Below are 21,535 nucleotides of genomic sequence, written 5' to 3'. Positions count from 1 at the left end.
GTTATCCAATCGAGCCCAAATGTGTACCGTTTATAGCTTACTAGTTGTGCAACTGGCAGGAAAAAATTGAGAATATTTGGTGCATTATTGAAAAAGTTACAGCTTGCTGAATATATTTGAAATAATAAATTAAAGTTGCATGCTTCAATTAATTCGTAACTAGCGCCGCCTACTGACAGAACCTTGAACCAATCAGCTAATCAACTGAGCGGCCGTAACCAACCTAACAACATCGCCGAAGACATCAACTTTCTAAGTGATCTGAGTCCTGAGATGTATGGAATATAATATTTGTTTGCTCACTAGCGCTGCCTTGTGGTGGAATTTTGAATCAAACGGCTCATCATTTGTTAGTTCTTGACCAGCCAAATAATATTGCCGAAGACACCAATTCTCTAAGTAATCAGAATGATGAGATATTTGGTATAAACATTTCATCAGTGTTACGTCTGTTTGTCTTTGGTATGACAGATATCACAGACAGCAAGATGTAGCACTGGCGAAATTTCCATACCGTACATCTTAGCACCATGATTACTTAAATATTCGGTATACTTGCACGGAAACAAATCTGATCCCGCTTTCATGATTCACAAATCATGAAACATGAAAGTCGGTCATTTTATGAAAACATGATCACGAATCTTAATTGTAGGATCCGAGCAACTATTATTATGATTCGGTGAAACCATTTTCATGAGCTCGAAATCATGAAAATTATCAAGCGTTACGCGTACCTGTCAAAACGTGGTCATTCAGTGTGCGGCATCGTTTGTGAATGGTGGAAAAAATGTAAGAAGCCATTAATTTAATGGAAATATTGGTTTTAATTCAATAATTATGTATTTTTTGTGCTCTCTAGTGTATTGTTAGCAGAAGCCTTCTCCTAAAGAAACCGGTGAGTATAAAAAAAGTGCCAAAAATGTTCTTATTTCTAAATAACATCCGATTGCACGCCATCGTTCTCGTTCTAGTTAAAACGACTGCGGCTGTCATCCCTCGCGCCGGATCCTTCTAATCCCGTTCCGGCTTCGTCCGTTTCTGTCGACGCAGATGCATCCTATTGCACGCCATCATTCCCGTTCTACCGCAAACGACTGCGGCTGTCATCCCTCGCCCCGGATCCGTCCAATTCCGGCTTCGTTCGTTTCTGTCCCGGTGGCGTCAAACGACACCAGTCCCGTCCCGAGTTATCGTTTCTGCAGCACCAAACGACGCAGGCACCGTCCGTTTCCATTTCCGTGCCGGCCTGACTGCATCAATCCGTGCCGTGCCTCTTCATTGCTCGCCTCGTACCTGTTCGATCCCGTTCCGGCTCGGTCAAACGACGGAATATCACCGACCCTGTTCTGACTCCGCCGTCTCCGTCGAAAGTCTTTGTTTCGTGGTAAGTGAATTTTATTTATAATCTTTCTTTTTGCGAAATTGAAACTAAGGGATGTAGCTGATGTAGCTGAATGGCCATATAAAACCCTCTAGAAACATAAGCGCTGCGCATCCGAAACCATGAGTCCAAGTCCCGCTACCATGATTTAGCTTCATGGTCCTTGAAATTTCACCAGAGTAATAAGCGCTGCGCACCCGAAACCATGAGTCCAAATCCCGCTACCATGAGTCCAAATCCCGCTACCATGATTCAGCTTCATGATCCTAGAAAAACAACCAGAATCATAAGCGATGCGCACCCGAAACCATGAGTCCAACTCTCAACATCATGATTTAGCTTCATGGTCCTAGAAATTCCACCAGAATCATAAGCGCTGCGCATCCGAAACCATGAGTCCAAATCCCGCTACCATGATTCAGCTTCATGTTCCTAGGAAAACAACCAGAATCATAAGCGATGCGCATCCGAAACCATGAGTCCAAATCCCGCTACCATGATTAATCTTCATAATTTTAACAAAAAAGTAACGCATTGGTAGCGTTACGAGAGAATGGATCATACTATCATGATCATAAATCATGGTGTATTTTTATAAAACGAAAATGCACTAGGCTCATGAAATCATGAGTCGTTCTTATGATTTTTGGGAGCAGAATTTTACCCGTGTGGCAAAGTTGTTAGGCCAGCCAAGGTTTTACTGGTGATGGGCCGTTTGATTTAAAATTCCACCACTAGGTAGCGCTGACGATAAATTAATTATTATATTCCATATATCTCAGAACTTAGAAAGTTGGTTTCTTCGGCAATGTTATTTGGTTTATTAAGGCGTTTCAGTTGATTAGCTGATTGGTTCAGGATTCTGCCAGTAGACGGCGCTAGTTGCAAATTAGTAGAAGCATGTATCTTTTACTTATTATGTCGAATATATTCAGCAACCTGTAAATTTCTATAATGTGTAGGGAATATTCTCAAATTTTATCTGCTAGTTGCACAACTAATTAGCTATAAATGGTACAAATTTGAACTCGATTGGATAATTTTACATGAAGTTGGAGCGACTCTAGTAAAATGTTTCATATTTGAGTGTTCTTCGTTAAACTGCTATATCTCTGGATTAAGTGAACCAAATGAAATGAAATTTTGCACATTTATGACTAACATATAGCTCTTTGAAAAACCTTTGACTTGACTTAAATATGTTCAAAGAAAACTAAATTACAGCTTTTTGATTGCTTTACGAAAAAAAAACATTCATTTCCATAATTTTGCAAATGTATAACTTGCGCTTCCTTGTGGCAAAATTTCGAAACAAGTGGACCATTAACTGTAAGCCCTTGACCTACCAAACAACATTGTCAAAGACACCAACTTTGTAAGTGACCAGAATTCTGAGATATATTAAATTTAAAATTTGCTTGACCTCTAGCACCACCTAGTGGTATATACAAAAGCATGCTAAGTTTTAAAAATTGCCTAAAACATTTTTAGCAAGTTGTATCCTTTTATAAAGTCCACCAAAACTATTCAAATTTTGATTACTTGTTCCTCAACGAGTTTAATTTACTTGGTGCAAATTTGGGCTTGATTGATTATTCAACTTTACACGAAATTAGAGCCCTTCTATCTATATCTAGTTTTTGATTTCCGTTTATCAAAGTACTGTACCTTAGGACTAAGCGAACCGAATTAAATTAAATTTTGAAAGTTTGTGACTAATCTTCATGTATCGTTGGACTCGACTAAAATATGACCAAATGCAAAAAAGTTGCAATTTATTGAAAACTTTTCGAAAAGTTCTAATGATTCGAATGTTTTATCCAAGGGATGAAAGTCTCTTTAATAAAGACAAATCAATCAAATCAATCAAATGTTTTTTTTGTAAATTTGCTATGACTTTGTAAAACATTCTAATATTGCATAGAGAATAATTAATCAGCAGATTTTTGGATAAGCCACACTTGATTGACCGTGATCATTTCACAATAATGAAAAAAAAAGAAATTACATAACTTGGCAGAAACATTTTTGTCTTCGTAAATACGACTCTAGACCCATTGTGCACTGAAAAGCCCGCATCCAGCAGGTTGCTGTTTGCAAGTGGAAAATTCCATGTAGACAATAGGACGCGAAGCTCAGCAGCGAAGCGAAAGTTATTTTTAGACGCAACCCGGTTCAACTTCTCGGGTTTGAATGGAGGTGTTTGTGTGTAGTGGTATGGAAGCTATGGAACCGTGTAGCGCATCTTAATACAACGAATGGATTATGATTTATCACATTTTCTGTACGTTTTTAATACATAAATTGGTAGAAAAGGCATATCGCAATTTTTGGTAGCTTTTCTTGTTTTGCGTGTATATAGTTTTACCGGTTTGACATTTTCGCTCTACCGTCTTACCCGCTGGTTTGACACGTTTTAATACGAAACTTTTTAATTCGTACCCCGCTTATTCGACATATGTCGATTTGAAAAGTGTTCAAATGACGACAAACATATCTAAAGATCTAATCGGCAAAAAAGAGGCTCTCTTTCTTCCCATTCTCTTTAAAATATTACGATGTTACAGGAGACATTTTGACAACTTGTGATGTGTAGATTGGAAAAGGGTTGTATAATTTACCTTCCGATGCAAGAAGTAATTCAAAATTTATAAATACAAGCACATTATAATCGAAAGAGCGGAGACTTCAAGAGAGCCTCTCATCTGCACTTAGGACCTCTAGAAATGTTCGGCCTGAAATGTTATACTCGCACCCGCAGCAGCTCCTCTCGCAACCGCTAATTCCAGAAGTTCTGAGTTGATGCTATTCGACACCCAAACCGCCTGGAGACCAACCGGAATGAGCTGAGGAAGAGAAATATGACCGATTATTATTTAGGTATTGCAATACCTGATACCATTATTCACGTGGTATACATAGAATACACTTCAGTTATTTTATTAGGTATTTTACCTCTTGTGCAAGGCTTCTTAATACCTCATTCAGGTTGTAGGTGTTCGGTTTTCCATACTTGAGTTGAGTTAGGTATCCTTTAGCTATTTTCTCCTGCTCGGGAAATCAAAACAAGAGCAAAAATAGAGTTACCAAATTTCAATGAGCAAGGTGGTGTAGGGTGGCCAGTTTGTCGAATTAAAAGTTTACTCCGGTTATTCGACAACAGCCGGTTTCGTATTAGTGGGGTAATACGGTATAAAGAAAAATGAGTTAAATTTACAAGAACACACAAAAAATATTATTTATCAAAATACTCATTCGATTTAGTTTACTGGTTTCGGAGATATGACGGTTTAAAAATACATTGTCGGTTCTAGCTTTGCGGAAGATTAACCAATCGAGCTCATATTTGTACCAATGATGCACAAATCAAAGGTTGACAGAGAATTTTTGATGCACTCTATGAAAAGTTACAGCTTGTTGAACTGCCTCCTCCTCTTCTTGGCGTAACGTCCTCACTGGGACAAAGCCTGCTTCTCAGCTAAGTGTTCTATGAGCACTTCCACAGTTATTAACTGAGAGCTTCCTCTGCCAATGACCATTTTGCATGTGTATATCGTGTGGCAGGCACGAAGATACTCTATGCCCAAGGAAGTCAAGGAAATTTCCTTTACGAAAAGATCCTGGACCGACCGGGAATCGAACCCGTCACCCTCAGCATGGTCATGCTGAATACCCGTGCGTTTACCGCCTCGGCTATATGGGCCCTTGAACTGCCTATCTCAAACATTTTGGCCAAGATGTTTACTGATTTAATGACGAAATTCCAGAAATTGCATGAGATCTTCTTCTAAGATTTTCGCCACAGGTATCTCCTGGATTTCTTCCAAGCATTTCTTCAGAAAATTTCTTCAAGATTACCACAAGTTGTTTTACCTACAACTGCTGCAGACATTTTATAAGATATTCATCAAAAAGATCCTCTACGTATTTCTCCAATAATCCTTTCAGAAACTTCTCAAACGATTTTTCCCAGAAGCTACTTCCAGAGTTTCTACAGATTTTTTTTATCTACGAATTGGAGAAGTGCTTGAAAAGTTGCTTTCTTTAGATCCTCCAGCCATTGATCCAGGAATTTCTCAAACGATAACTCAGAAATTGCTACGGGAATTTCCGTCCATGAATCCCCTCAGAAAATGTTCGAAAACTTCTTCTAGAAACCTTCTCTAAAGGTATCATCGGGAGTTTTTCAAGAGGTTACTTTAGACAATCCACAGGAATTTCTTTTACAAGCTCTTCGGAAATTTTTCTTTCAACATTGTTTGAGCAGTTTCTGGAAGAGCTTCCAAAAAAATTTGCGGTAGGAAATATTTAACAATTCCTACTGCAGGAATCTTTACAGGAATTCAAGAAGAAATTGCTGACTGAACTGCAGCAGGAGCAATTTCTAAAACGAATCCTTGTAGGAATTTCTGCGAGCATCTCTAATGGAATCCCTCAAGAAAGCCTTGAAGGAATCCTTGGAATTTCCGAAGGATTCTTAAAGATATTTCTAAAGAAACTTCTTAAAAACTCCAAGGAAAATCTTTTGAAGAAATCCCAAGCAGACATATCTGAGGAACTCTGAAACTCTGATGTAGTCTCTGGGGATAATATCAAAGAAAAAACATTATTTTTGAAGAAATTTCTGAAGCCATTTCTGAACCTATTGAAAAATATCTTAAGAAATCCTATGAAAATTCTTAAAGCAATCCCAGGAGAAATTTCTGAAGAACTACATGGATAAATACTTGGAGAAACTCTTCGGGTAACCTTAAGTGGAATTATTAGAAAAGTATATTTAGGAGTTTTTGAAAAAAAAATCCTAGAAACATCCTGTAATAACATCATGGAGGATTTTCTGGTAGTACTTCTAGAGCAATCTGTTGACGTATTTCTGGGGGAATTCCTGAGGGAATAACTTAAGAAGCGCTTGGCGAAGCATTTGTAAAGATTCCTAGAAAACACTCTTGAGATATGTTTAAAAAAAATAGCAGTATAAATTCCTAGTTGATGTTAATGAATATCTTAAAGAATTCGTGGAGAAATGTATCCTTAGAGGAAATGTCGTAATAATTTCTGAAGAAACCTCGATATGATCTCCTTCAGGAATCCATAAATGAATTCCTGCCTGAATAATGCAAGTAATTCCTGCCTGAATAATGCAAGCAATTATGCTCGCATGTCTAGAGAAATTCCTAAATGAATATCTGAAGAAATCCCTCTATGCATTCTTGCCGGAATTTCCAATGAAAGCTCTGTATGGCTTCTTGAACAAATCTCTGGTGGATTTCTTAAAGAAATACATGTACTAATTTCTGAAGGAATCTTTGCAAAATTTGGAATAAACTCCGTGGAATAAACTACTTGAAAGAATTTCTGAAGGAATCCCTGTAGAATATTCTGGAAGAGTCCCTGGTGAAATTTCCTAAGGACTTTTCCAAACAGATATTTCGCCTAAGAATTATTTATAAAGAATCCATGGTGGAGTTTCAGAAGGAACACATGGAAATCTACCCAGAAGAATTTTGGGAGGAATCACTGCAGAACTTTTTTAAGGAATATTTGAAGCCCTAAAATATTTCCAAATGAATCCCTGGAAAAGTTTTTGATAGATTTGATAGATTGTAAAACTGAATTCCTGGAGTAATTTTTGGTGTAAACCATAGAGCAACTTTGAAAGAAATCAAAATAAGCATCACAAAGGAATCCTTGGACAAATTCCTGTAGGAATGTCATCAAGAATTTCTGTAGGAATCTCCAAAGAAATTCCCAAAGGTATCTCTAGAAGAATTTCTGAAGAAAACTTTGCAAAAAAAAAATCTTAATGAGTTTGTCAAAAAATTTCTAAAGAAATCCTTGAGGAAGTTCTAAAATTTTGATTTCTGAAGAAACTCCTCGATCTCCTTAAAGAAGTCTCGTATGAATATCTGAAAGAACCATAGAGTAGTTGCTTAGAAAACCCATGGAAGCTTTTCTTGAAGAATTCTTGGAGAAATTACGGGTGGATGCTGTTGAGGAATTTCAGAAGGAAATTTTAAAGAGATTTCTGATGCATTAAGTACATGGAAGATGTTCTAAAAAAAATCCAAGGAGCCATTTTGGAAGGAATCCAAGGAAAGTTTTGTAAAGCAGTACTTACATTTATTTCTAGTGTAATATCTAGTAAACTTTGGAGGACATTCTGGAAGAAACTATAAATTTTCTGAAGGAATTCCTGGTAAATTTTCAGGGTTTTCAATGATATCTGCGAATGCATTCCCGGCAGATTTTTTTTTCATATTCCCTGGAAGATTTTCTTGAGAAATCGTTAGAACTCAGGAATTTCTCACAGCTGAAAATGTGATTCATTTCATTTGTTTTTTTTCCTTCACCAAGTTTTTAATTAGGGCATATGAAAATCTTAATTTTCTTCTTCAAGAAAATTATTACTCGGAAATGCTTGAGGATATTTCAAGGAAAAAAATACTGATGGTAATATGTATCGTGGATCTATGGTAGATGCCAAAAGATTTTCCAAAAACCTTACCCTTCGATATTTTTTTATTATTTTTCTGTAGAAAGCTGACTTTCAGCCTTTATCTATTTTTTCCACTTTTTACATAGATTTTTAAAACAATCAAAAGGAAATGCTTTTTTGTTTAGATTTTTTATATATCAAATAGACTTCGTACTCCTGATCTTTGATATGAGCCAAAAAGAATAAAAATGGAACTATAGATGACGAAGATGTCATCAAATCACTTTTCCATGTTTTACGAAAGTAACCCCAAACTTTTGGCTGATACATCATATTGAGGGGTGGCCCCAAACTTTTGGTCGATGACATGAAGAGTTAATTTACTTAATATCTTTTTTTCTAGATTTTTAAGCTAAGTTCTGTAAAAAGCAGTTAAAAGCCAATAGAAAATGGGTTATATTACCACTCTTATCTTAAAATTTGGTCGACCCAATTTTCAGCGACACTGCCTTAAGTTTATATTCATTTTTTAGAAAATTTGGCAACTTTGGGTTAAGTTTACATACATTTTTTTTAAGTTTCTTTTAAAACATGTTCAAAGTTTGTTTGACTTATTATTTTTTGAATGGGATCTAGGGTTTTGAAATCGGACGCAAATTTTAGAAGATATGGGCCTAAAAAAATGACATGTTTTTGAGGGGGTGACCACAACCTTTTGATCGGGAGTGTACGTACAAGTTCCAGTAAGAAAACTATACATTTTTTCCTACATCCAACCATGCTTTTGTAGCGAATTCATAAAATCAAAGAAAAAATATTATTAAAATTTGGACTTTGTTAAATATTATTCCAGACGTTCTAAACATCCACATTTCTGAGAAATAATTGATCATTTTTTATAAAAAAAAACTTCAAAAATGTAATAAAAAATCTCGAATAAAATTAGGTCCCATATTTTTTTTCTATCTATCTTGAATAGCAACTGATTTAATAAAATTGTTTTGATTAAATATTTCAAGAGAAGTACCAGCCGATCAATGTTAGCCTCCTGATCAATGATACCCCGTTTTACGGTACCTACTAGAATGTTCCTAGATTGTCCCATTCTTTTCACTTTCTCTACCTCTACTGTTCTTCTAGGTATCATCGCGTGTTTCAAAAAATAGTTATTATTCCACTTAAATCACTTGAAGGGAAAAGTAGTCAGGATTGAAGTATTCGAGTGATATGGGTAGCGGATCATCTAAGTCAGTTAAAAAGAGCCCCACTAAGCGCGGAGCATCCCATCATCATGGCCACAGCCAGCAGAAATCTAGCTGGTCACAGGCTCATATGGTTAGCTCCAAACCAGCTGCACCAACCAATTTGAACGTTAATCACGCCCTGGGAACGGCACTATCTTCCAGCAACGGACAACACCACCATAATTCGCCAAGTGCATCGAGTTCATCTACTCACCGAAGTCATAAGCCGGCGGCACTTCCACGAACGACCGGACACGTAAAGGCCGCACAGATCAACCGGAACCAGAACGCTCGGAAGAACCAACCAAAATCGACGAATGGCAGTGCCATGAATTCCACGAAGGCTTCTTATGATCGCAACAAAGAGTGTGGCGTGTGTGGTCACACCGGACATCGTACGGACCGGTGCAACCATCGAGGCAAGACTTGCAACATTTGCCATACGTCGGGTCACTTGGCATCGGTGTGCAAGCAAAAAAATCACCACCCGGATAGTCGTTTTCGGCCTCGTATTGCGATTAAGTGAGAGAAGAGCGACGAGGCCGAGCTGCTCTCGACAATGGATCGATGCACACCTCCACTGACTGGGTCAGTATTGGCGTGTCAGCGAAAATAATAAACATTGCCTTATCAGATCGAATGCTTGGACCTGCCTGCGTTTTAGTTTTAATAGTGTAGTATTAGCCGGCGAGAGTGATACACAGCTCTTACCAAACGTAAGTATACAGTACTGGTTTTTAATAAAATAATAGAATTTCAGTATCTTTTCCGCTGCATTTCGAACTTATGCCCTATTTGTTAAAGATCTCAGCTTGCTTTAGACAAATCGAACTGGAGTTTCTCCTGCGTTTGAGCCACAGACACACCGTGATTTCGATGTTCCTCAGCCAGTCTTATTCGTTACGTTCGGTTTTGCTATTTACTAGACTACTGTCTAGTGTCTACTGTCGTTAAACTTGGTATTTCACAATCGATCACGGACATACGCGCCAACTTGTGACGTAGTTGGGGGGGGGGGGGGCAAAGCACTTCAAAATTGAACAAAATGCATCTTTCTTCGACTAAATGCGCTAGTTTCCACGTGAATATGCCTAATTTGGATAAACTGCATCGATTTTGATAGTATTTCATTGTTTTTGAGCCGGCTGTTCGGGCTCTAAAGAAGTTGATCATCAATATTAATTTCTATTCCCGATCAGCCTAGATAGCCGTGTAGCGGCGGTAGCAGTTCCCTCAACTGGCTAAGAATATCACTACGGATTGCCTAATCCGGTGGTAAAAGTCCACCAAACAAGCGACCCCTAATTCATGGTGTCAAGCGTACCGTGCCTAGGAATGAATGGTTAGGGGGGTCTTATAAAAACTTAACCGTGAACGGAGCCTGTGGAGTACCAGGGCACCCTCCACAGTATGTTGCCCTTACTGTGTTAAACGGAGCAATGACGCAGTGGACCTTATTTGTCTCCGGGATAATCGGCCACTTTTCTTACGTCTCAATTCCGAGGCATAATAACAGTGGGTAAATGAATTATTTATTTATGACAGGAATTAAGTTCGTACAGGTAAACCTTTATCAAGCAAAAGGTGCTTCTGCTGTGTTGAGTCGAAGGTTTAGAAAAGAAGGACTGGAAGTGGCGCTTATTCAAGAGCCATGGTCCATTAAACGAAAGATTCTTGGAGTTCTGACACAAAATAGAAAACTATTTTATGATGAGCAACAAGATTCACCCAGAACCGCTGTCTTAGTACGCAAAACGTTAAAATGCTATCCTATGACAGAGTTTATCAGAAAGGACATTGTTGCGATCATGGTAGAGGTACCAACCACTAGGGGTAAAACTGAGATCGCTGTGGCTTCAGCTTACTTTCCTGGTGATGTTCCTGAGGCACCTCCTTCTGAGATCGCACCATTTGTCCAATTCTGTAAAGAAAACAACAAATCGTTTATCATTGGCTGTGACGCCAATGCACATCACACGATTTGGGGTAGTACGGATATTAACAGTCGAGGTGAGTCACTATTAGAGTATCTGTCTTCGAATAATATAGACATTTGCAACAATGGTGATAAACCTACTTTCTCAAATGTAATCAGACAAGAGGTCTTGGATCTAACACTGTGCAATGCTGCAATCTTTGAAAAGATCACAAACTGGCACGTGTCAGATGAGATTTCTCTATCTGATCATAAACACATAATCTTCAATCGGAGTGATGGAGATTATTCTAGAACCGCATTTAGAAATCCCAGGAGGACAAACTGGGATCAATATTTAGAATTGTTGAATACGCATTCATTTACAATGGGAGAAACTATTGATTCTAACCCAACAGTTAGAATCATTTTCTCAAAGGGTAAATGAAAGTATCATCAATTCCTTTAATAGAAGTTGTCCCACCATTCAATCATCTTCTACTAGAGACGTGCCATGGTGGAACTTTAAACTGGATCGCCTTAGAAAATTTTCTCGTGAAATGTTCAATAGAGCGAAATAAACCGGAGATTGGACTCAGTACAGGAAAGCCCTGACTGATTATAACAACGAAATACGAAAATCGAAAAGAAAATCTTGGATGCTGACATGTGAAAACATAAACAGCACTCCTGTAGTTGCAAGACTACAGAAAACGCTTGCAAAAGATCATTCAAATGAATTGGGAAACCTGAAGCGCGACGATGGAGCTTTTACCAAAACTCCTCGTGAAACTTTGGATTTAATGATGGAAACCCATTTTCCAGGTTCGGTTCTAAGTGTGGATTCCAATGATACTATATCTCTGGAAGGTGAAGGATGTCCTAGTATAAACTCATCGGAGTCAACTAGTACAATAAACACCGCCTCAGATTTTGCTGATGAAATCTTCACGAAGGCCAGAGTGGAAAATGCAATTAGATCATTTCAGCCTTTTAAATCTGCAGGAGTTGATGAAATATTTCCAGCACTGATTCATAATGGAGAAGCGGTGTTGGTTCCACCACTAATTGAGATGTTCAAGGCTAGTTTAAGATTGAATTACGTCCCATCAAAATGGAGACTTGTAAAAGTTATCTTTATACCAAAAAAGGGGAAGCGAGACAAGACGCATCCCAAAGCATACAGGCCAATTAGTCTTTCTTCAGTTTTGTTGAAGACTATGGAAAAGGTTTTGAAGGATTTTATCAATTCTTCTTACATAAAAGACCATCCCCTATCTGACTTCCAGTTTGCTTATCAATCTGGTAAGTCAACGGTTACGGCACTTCATTCGCTAGTAACAAAGGTGGAAAAAACGTTTTCAGCAAAAGAAATAGCTCTATGCGCCTTTTTAGACATAGAGGGAGCATTTGATAATGCCTCCTATTCATCTATGAAGCGTGCCATGGAGAACAAAAACTTCGACCAACGTATCATACATTGGATTGATACTGTGCTTGCAAAAAGAGAAATCACCTCTGAGCTGGGAAGTTCTTCTATAACAGTAAGGGCAACGAAAGGTAGCCCTCAAGGAGGAGTCCTCTCACCACTAATGTGGTCCTTGGTTGTAGACGATCTTCTAAGAAGCTTGAAGGAAAAAGGTTTCGAAGTTGTGGGCTATGCAGACGATATAGTCATAATAGTGAAAGGAAAGTATGACGAAACTGTTTCGGAAAGAATGCAAAGGGCTCTAAACTATACACATTCATGGTGTATTAAGGAGGGCCTTAGCATCAACTCGTCAAAAGTCGTAATTGTCCCTTTCACTAGGAGAAAGAAGATCAACCTAAAAGCTTTTCGGCTTGGAGGGATACAAATTCATCCTAGTGATCGAGTCAAATACTTAGGTTTGATACTGGATGCTAAACTGAACTGGAATGCTCAAATTGAGTCCGTGATCGGTAAGGCAACAAGTGCGTTCTGGTTATGCTCCAAAACTATTGGCAGGAAGTGGAGCTTGAAACCAAAAATGATAATGTGGATTTATACTGCCATAATCCGCCCAAAAGTGACGTATGCTTCGCTTGTCTGGTGGCCAAAAACAAAAGAGGCTACCACACAATCAAAGTTTGCGAAAATTCAACGTCTTGCGTCCATTGCTGTTACAGGAGCGATGCGAAGCACTCCATCAAAAGCTTTAGATGCGATTCTCAATCTGCTACCTTTGCACGAGTACGTGCAATTAGAAGCAGAAAAGGAAAAGCTGAGACTTGAACGAGTTAAAAAGTTTATGCCAGGTGATCTTGATTGAGGTGAGGTGATTTCACAGTACTTTCAAAATAGGCCAGTAATGAAAATGATTAAAGACTGGATGAAACCTGTGGAGAACCATGATGTTCCTTACAAGTTGCACGAAACAACTCGTACAGATTGGGAAGTCGGAGGTCCCACTGTTCGTCAAGGAGCAATCAAATTCTATACAGATGGCTCAACAGTTGGAATTAAAATGGGAGCAGGAATCTATGGCCCTGGAATACAAATTTCAGTGGCGATGGGACACTATCCTACGGTGTTTCAAGCAGAGATTCTTGCTATTTTCAAATGCGCAAATATCTGCCTTGAGAGAAAATACAGAGAGAAAATACAGAAATACAAATACAGAAATATTTGTACTTTCTCAGATACACAGTTCGAAAAAAACCTGTAAAATTATGACGGATAGAATGTAACAAAAGGACCCCGTCATATATGATGGAAATTTTTGTGCGATCTTAAAATTACATTGCAGATATCTGTTAGAAAATATAAAGAGAAATTAAACTCCGAGCGAGAATCGAACTCAGATCCGTGGGGTGTGAGTAGCACGCCCGAGCTCTCTCGGCTATCTCAGCTGGTTGATGAGCAGTCAGTCAAAGTTGAACTGCTCCTACCATAATGCACGCTCCGTCTGCTGCAGAGAGTGCTGAGAGAGACAACGGGAAAACCGCCACAGCTGCGAGCAGTCGTTCGTTTAGCTGGTGACGGAGGGTGGCTGGCATGATTTATAGCAGATGCATGTAAATTTAAAGCGAATATGCTTTAAAATCTGTAAACAAACCGTCTGACCAGCAGCGGGCTGCTCGGCTGACGTTCAATGTTGGTGATTTACATTTTTCTGCCGCAAATTTCAGTTAATCTTCAATTTACGTGATGCTTAACTTTCATATTTTTTTTGCTGTGTACATACACTGGCCTAGTAACTGGACACTGCCCGAGTAGACGTGTGCGCCGCCGCGCCGCGCCGCCGTCGCCGACGATTTTTCCACGCCGCCGCCGCCAGTTAAATTGACCCGGCGCGCCGCTGTTTATATTTTTCCACGCCGCCGAACAAAATTTCCCACGCCGATGAGAAAACAACAAAGATTTTTTTTCTTGCCAACACTCTACGAACCACCTATTAAATAGGTCCTATTTAAACCTAATAGCAGTTTTCAAACAGTTTCTATTGTTTTTTTCTTCTGCATATGTATTTTTCACAGGGGATTTTTTTCGGCTTTCAGTCTATCAAGCGATTAAAACGAAAGTATCTTTCTTACGCCCGACGTTTCGTTTTAATCGCTTGATAGACTGAATGCTGAAAAAATCCCCTGTGAATTCGAAACAGTCGATAGCATCCACGTATGTATTTTTCTTGTATATCTTTTGTAACATTTTAATGTGATTTACTTTAGTGATTTCTTACAGTAATACTCTGAAGATACTCACTTATTCTATTCTAAGTACTAAGCGAGTCTCTTTTGTAAACCATAACGAATTATCAACAAAATTCTTGGCGGTGATCTAATAAGGTTCAGAAACACATGCCTCTACATATTCTTTGCTTATCTCTTGAAAGATTTTCATGGCAATTTACGAATGACTTTCTTGAAGGCATATATTTCATGCAATCTTTAGAAGGTCCTATAGAGGACCCTCCAGAAATTTCATCATCATCAATTCTTCTAAAAAAAACTCCATGCTCAAGAAACTCCTCCATGGATTATATCAGAAATTTCTCCAGCGTTTTATTTTTAGAAAATAAAAAATCTAGAATTATTTCAGAAATTTCTTTTAGGATTCTTAAAAAAAATCCATAAATAAGCTATTGGAGGCTCGACTGTTCGGTTTCAACTTTCTCTTAGAAACGGCTACGCAGTCTTTTTACAGTGAATAAAAAACGTTTCACTGTTGAAAAAGTGCGTAGCCGTTTCTAAGAGAAAGTCCATAAATAAACCCCTCACTCTTCAAAGCGTGGCGTAGCTTATGGACTTTCGTCCTTCAGAAATAACTTCAGGAATTATATTTACACAGTTATCCCAGGATTCTTTCAGGAATTCCTCTATCGGATACTCCAAAAAATTCTTTTCCAAAATTTCTTCATAGAGTGTCTCCAGGATATTCTTCAAAAGTTCGTCCATTATTTTGTTTAGTAATTCCAGTAGATATTCTTTCAGTGATTTCTGAAAAATCATATAGTTCATGAGTTCCTCCGGGTATTTCTTTCCGTATTTCTTCAGTCATTCCTCCTGAATTTTTTGCAAGATACCATTAGGAATATTTCTTCGGATTCTTTAAGAAATTTAGAAATATCTTCAGTTAAAATTCCAAGAAAGTTTAACATATTTATATTCCTTTGGAATTTCTAGGAACCTTTACAGAAGTTGAAGTTTTTCTCCAGACATTCTTTCAGGGATTCTTTTAAAACTATGTACATGAATTCCTTCGGGAATTCTTTCCAAACATCCTTTTCTTGAACGATTTGTCTTGGAATGTTTCTAAATATTTATTAATAAATCCATGTAGGAATTCCACCAAGGTTTTCTAAGTGAGAGTTTCCAGAAATTTTTGTAGCAACTCTTTCTAGAATTATTTTAGAAAATTCCTTGGGATTCCTTCACATAATCTCCAGGAATTAGATAAACAATTTATTCAAAAATTCCTCCAAGGATTCCATCTAAACCTTGATCTTAAAGAGATAATGCCACTGCAATGCACAATTTCCCACATTACTATAACTCGAAAGTATAGTCTATGTTTATAAGAAGGATTATTCTTTGATAAAATAATGGTAGTTCCAGCGTCAACTAATTTTTGAATGTAAAACTAGTAAGAATAATTCACGAATGAAAAAAAGGAAATATGTATAAGCGTTATATGTAGTGTAGAAATCATCATGAAAAATTCTCCCTTCTTTTATCATATACTGTTCTTTTTTATATATGTTGTTAAAATGTTGTCGACAGTATAATTACTAAGGTTTTCTGCTAAAATTTCAATTCTAAATTGGGGGTCCAGATGCAAGTCAAAAAAAAAAAATCATCCAATTTCAGGCTTTCTGGAACTTTTTTAAGATTATTTTTACGATGATTAGGAAAAATACAATTATTCGGAGAAAATTGGGTCAATTATCAAACTCCATACGATTTGTATGAGATGAAAAATTGGTGAAAAACTTAAAACAAATTTTATTTCTCTTCCGTTAAAATTGAGCCTTCGTAAGCTAGTATACTTTACATTATCGGAATCGCGTGTGTTACACCTAGTATACAAATTTTGTGCTGATGATGAGCTTTAGCAGATTACCACAATCACGATGACGTGTTTTATAGATATTATGCGTTTTAAAGAGCGTTTTAATCGATTGAATATTCTAAAATAACACGAAAGAACAGCCTATGAATAAAAGAAGGGAAAATTATGATGAGCGTGATCGTAGTTAAGTGTCAAATAATTTTCAATCGGTACAACAGAAAAGAACGGCCCATATTAAAAAAAAAAGAGCAAACCTCATCGAATCATCACGAATAATATGTTATCTCGAAAATTCCATGATAAGAAGGAATGCACTAAATTAATGAGGTGTTAAAGTTTCCATGATCTTGGTGTCTTCCAGTGTCGCGAAGCATCAGCGTACAAGTCACAAAAAAGCTGATAAGCACCAAGCTTGTGTCACCCTGTCTCTGCGGTTTCTGATTCGCTCTCTCTACAGTCGCTAACACCAGAAAAGACAGAATCCCATCATACACGGAAAAATATTAAAACCCAAAGAATAAGTTTTAAAAACTCAAATTTGGCTAAACTGCTTTTAGTTTTAACTCAAAGTTGGGTTGTTTTCTCCCTCGCCCCACTGCAATGTTGTCGAAAACAAAGAGAGAAGCACCGCCGCATCCGCTGCTCTTCCGTGGAAGAAGCCAAATTTGGGTTTTCTTCAGTTAACCCAAATTTGCGTCATTTGAGGCCTCCGTTGGGTGAAAATAACTTACCAGTGGGTTAATTTTTTTTGCCACTCTCAAACGAGAACTACTCACTCACCACTTTCGCTGTTTGACGCAAATTTGAGTTATTCCACGGAAGACCGGGATTGCGTCAAAACAACATAAATTTGGGTTGATTTGTAGTTCCGTGTAGTCACCCGGTCACCCTTGTTTTGCTACAATCATCCTGACTTGGATACACGGAAAGATCGATGTACACAGAGCAAGAAGTAACTTTCACGCAACGATCGAAAAGACAAAAGATTTCATGCAAACTTGTGTGAAATTTTACGCAAATTTGTGTAACACCGGATCAGCACATTTTTTGTGCTGATCCAGTTTTTCGCAAATATGAGTGAAAAATCCTTTGTCTTTTCGCAAGTTACTCATTCGCTGTGTACTTTCGTTTAAGGGTGTACGGCTCATGTGAGTGTCATGACTCTCTCCGTCGCCTCAAGCAGATGCACGCGCAACAGCATGTAAAACTTTGCTTGTGTATTATCACAAGCACGGTACTACGTCATAAATCCTATTCGTTTTGCATAGCTCAGTTTAAACGCACACATTGAGCGCACCACGCAGTTCGCCCTGGCTACGGCAAACGCTCTCACTTCGCCCGTTATGCATCGTTGCTCAGAGAGATTGATTTTCTCGCAACCCGCCTGAAGCATACTCAGCAACTGCTATCGCTGCAAAGCTGCGAAGGGTGGAACCCACAACATGTTTGTCATTCCAGGCGTGACACGCTAGCTGGTTCGTATCACCTTGGGAACGGTGACTCCAGAAAGCGGTTCAAGTGATTGTCTCGTGATGGTCGCGATTATTCGCAAGACTGGTGTCTTCATCCAATCCCAAATTGTCTTAAATCATAGGAGGTAAATTGACATGAAAATTATTGAACAGTCTTTCGAAGCCTGCACATTAGCACTCCTTGTAATTAGGCTAACTTTCCGCTACTTCATCCTTGGACCAGTTCAAACAATGAAATCAATCAAAAAATCATCAAAAACTAGTACTAAAAGTAGTATAATAAATATTTCGGGTAAACGGTCCATGCGGGGAATCGTTTTTCGGGGAAAAAGCTTTCGGGGAAACTTCATTCGGGGAACTGGTTTTCATGGAAATGTCGTACAATCCTAAATCCTACTAAAGAATTCCATCTGAAATATCACTTAAGACTCCTTCAGTAGTTAAAGGATTTTTCATAAATGTCAGTAAGAGATTATCTCAAACATTTTCCATGATTTTCTTCCAAGGAATCCCTTGGAAAATATCGACAGGGGTTACCGAAGAAATGTCTAGAAGGTTTCTCTTTGGAATGCCTCATGCGGTTCCTGGGATTCCTTTGAGGATTTTCCGGGAATTCTTTGAGATACTTATTACTCCACAGATATTTTCAGAAGTATTTTATGAAATTACATAAAACATGTTGAAGTTATTTTCGGAGGGTTATCTGAAAAGAATTTCTATAGAAATGTTTAAAAATTTCCTGATAAGATTTAAGATCATTGAAACGATTTAAGAAACAATCATTGGAAGAGCTCCTAGAAAAGTCCTTGGTGGAGCTACTGAGATTTACCACAAAAGTTCAGTTAATTGGACGTAGTGGTTTAATTTCCCCAACAGGGTAAGAATAAAAAACTCCTGAGATGGCTTGGGAGGAATTTCTAAAAGAATTTTATGAGAAATTTTTAGAAAAATTTAAGGAAAAAACACTTGGATTAGTTTCTGAAGGCATTTTTAAGGAACATCCTTAAGGAATTTCTGAATTGAATCATGAAGAAGTTGCTGAAGGAATCCTTATGAAGGTTCATCGGGAATTCGGGCAGAAAATGCAGCAAAGCTACTAAAAAAAATCTTGGATAAATCCTCTAATATTCAAGGATGATTTGAAACAAACCCTGGACGAACTTCTGGACTTACTTCTGAAATCTTGAAAGAATTTCTTGCACAATGTCTGCATGGTTTTAGTGGATAAAACTCCCTGATAGAATTTGTGAAGTATTCATAAAGGAATCACAAAAAAATATCCTGGAAAACTTGAGAATGCTGTGTAGGTAATTCTAAGAAGAGATATTCCTGGAGAAACGTCAAGAAATATATCCTAAAGTCATTTCTAAAGGAACTCCTGAAAAAATCTTTGTAGGGATATTTTAAGGGTCGCCGGAAAAAAAATCTGAAATAATCCGTGAAGGAAGGTTTCTATAAATCTCTAGAGAAGTTTGCGATCCCACCCGTGGAGGAATATCTAAGGATCTTCCAGGAAGCCCCCTGGAGGAACTTCCAGAAGAAACGCATGAAAGAATTCCTCGAGTAATTTCTTGAAAGAACCCTAACAGAACTCCAAAAAATAAGAAGAGACGTGCGACGTTGTGAATTTCTATCGAGAGTAATCCTTTATAAATTTCCTGGAAAACGTAATTAAGGATTCTCTCTAAAATTACAAGGATATTTTTTTATTGAAATCTCTGATTTACATACGTTTACACCTTTTACACAAAATAGTTAAAAATTGTACTAAGTACAGGAAACAAAATATTCTAAATAAACGTTTTTTAGTATTTCACTGAAAAAAATAAGGCCACGCCGATTACGCCGCCGCCGCCGCCGCCGAATAGGACAAACGGCGTGACGCCGGCGTCGCCGCCGCCGCTGCTTCAAATTACTTTAAACGCCGCCGCCGGTGAAAACTGCTTCGGCGCACACAGCCCGAGCAGGTATCACTTGAAAAATATTGGCCATATTCAGAGTGATATCTGTCGTTTCTGTAATACGGAACGTGAAACCTCGGAACATCTGCTTTGCAGTTGTGGTGCTTTATACACGCGCAGGCAAAGATTTCCAAATAGTGGTTGCTTGCAACCCAGTGAGATCTGGTCTGCAAAACCTGGGAATGTCTTGGAGTCAGAGATGTCCATATCCTCAGTGTAGGAAAGAGAAAAAGAAAATACACCACTCACGCTGTGTATCTCAACAGGAGCCCGTCTCTTATATGTGGATCCACCACTGCGATTCGGATGCGCGCAAGCTTGGTGGGTAGAAATAAATCTCTTAGCTCCCTGAGCACTACACTCAGCGAAAAAAACTAGCAAAATTCATCGAAATACATTATGAAAATTTGCTATAACTAATTCTTATGGATGACATAAGAATACCTTATGAAAATTGATCGTGCTTGCTATGACAAATTTCATAAGATAGGCTTATGAAAAGAACAAAAAAACCTTAAAATGATGCAGACTGGATTCGATCCATGAACGTCGGGATCACCGAGCCCGTGTTTTATCCACACGGCTACCGACGCTTGAGAATACCGAGTTGCTAAACATCAATAAAAGCCAAGCTGGGAGACGATTTTACGCCATAGAGTGACCTTATGAAATTCATCCGAATCATTATGAATTATTTAAAGGCCGTTTCATAAGTTGGGCCTTATGGAAATCTTAAGGTTATTTGGCTGAGTGTAGGCCACACAACAGTGCGGCGAGAGCGATTAAAAATTCTCCCCGGTGAAAGTGTAAAAAATCACCCGGGCGCGCGCTCCAGTGAGGTTTTTGCGCCAGAGTGCGCGCTGCGGTGAAACACCGGAGAGTTCTCGCCCACACCCTTAAACGAAAGTACACAGCGAATGAGTAACTTGCGAAAAGACAAAGGATTTTTCACTCATATTTGCGAAAAACTGGATCAGCACAAAAAATGTGCTGATCCGGTGTTACACAAATTTGCGTAAAATTTCACACAAGTTTGCATGAAATCTTTTGTCTTTTCGATCGTTGCGTGAAAGTTACTTCTTGCTCTGTGTACATCGATCTTTCCGTGCAGGCGACACCATGGTGATGATTCGGTGACTGCACCCTTAAATGAAACAACACAGCGCACGAGTAACTTTTACGCAGCGAGCAAAAAGACAAAAGAATTTTCACGCAGATTTGTGTAACACCGGATCAGCACATTTTTTGTGTTGATCCGGTGTTACACAAATCTGCGTGAAAATTCTTTTGTCTTTTCGGTCGCTGCGTGAAAGTTACTCGTTGCGCTGTGTACATCGAGTTCTGCGTGTGCTGGGCGAAAACACGGGAGAGCGCCGGAGAGCGATGCGCGCGAAACAGTGAGTCACACTCGATCCAAGGCGAACGAGCAAGAGCACGCACTAGCGCTTGGTCTACCCACCACCCAAAACAAGAGAAACTGGCTTCTTGGTGTGGTGAAAAATGTTCCTATCCCCAGTGTGGTCGATAAACTGACGCCGCAGTGAATCGCTACACGCAGAACTCGATGTACACAGCGCAACGAGTAACTTTCAC

At 38.5% G+C, this 21,535-nt stretch overlaps 1 protein-coding gene and 1 long non-coding RNA gene across 2 annotated transcripts in view; both read left to right on the top strand.

Annotated features, from left to right (window-relative positions):
* The window catches only part of LOC109422497 (four and a half LIM domains protein 2), an 866,140-nt gene that overhangs the window by 115,264 nt on the left and 729,341 nt on the right, over positions 1-21,535 (top strand). The gene's annotated exons all lie outside the window — the stretch shown is intronic.
* Positions 1-21,535, top strand: part of LOC109422499 (uncharacterized) — a 30,692-nt gene that overhangs the window by 5,297 nt on the left and 3,860 nt on the right. The window contains exon 2 of the long non-coding RNA XR_003895006.2: positions 8,961-9,780. This is a non-coding gene — a long non-coding RNA (uncharacterized LOC109422499). The remainder of the gene's footprint in view (positions 1-8,960; positions 9,781-21,535) is intronic.

This window comes from Aedes albopictus, chromosome 2 (genome assembly GCF_035046485.1).
Source record: "Aedes albopictus strain Foshan chromosome 2, AalbF5, whole genome shotgun sequence".
Classification (NCBI taxonomy): domain Eukaryota; kingdom Metazoa; phylum Arthropoda; class Insecta; order Diptera; family Culicidae; genus Aedes; species Aedes albopictus.
The sequence above is the reverse complement of the archived record's forward strand: the minus strand, read 5'-3'. Positions and strand labels throughout refer to the sequence as shown.